The sequence below is a fragment of the Frankliniella occidentalis genome, unplaced genomic scaffold, assembly GCF_000697945.3.
Source record: "Frankliniella occidentalis isolate FOCC.00 unplaced genomic scaffold, Focc_3.1 Scaffold399, whole genome shotgun sequence".
Taxonomy (NCBI): domain Eukaryota; kingdom Metazoa; phylum Arthropoda; class Insecta; order Thysanoptera; family Thripidae; genus Frankliniella; species Frankliniella occidentalis.
The window spans coordinates 52,947-53,185 of NW_026267521.1; positions in this window are offsets into that span (position 1 = coordinate 52,947).

The window sequence follows — 239 nt, forward strand, 5'->3', positions numbered from 1 at the left end:
GTCTTTCAAATTGGTCAGTGAAGCTTACTTTACACGGTTTAGACGTTTCTGGGCTCAAAACTGCGATCTAGGGGGGGGGGGCATTTTTCAGGGAATATCCGCATTTCACGTTTCCCGCATAACGTTGGTATATCGGCGCAAGTAAGTTCAACGTTATAAGCGGCTTTTACTGTAGAGTAGGTTGTTTCATTTTGAGGGGTCAGGACGCCAAATTTTCTGAAGCGAGGTTTTTCTGAAAG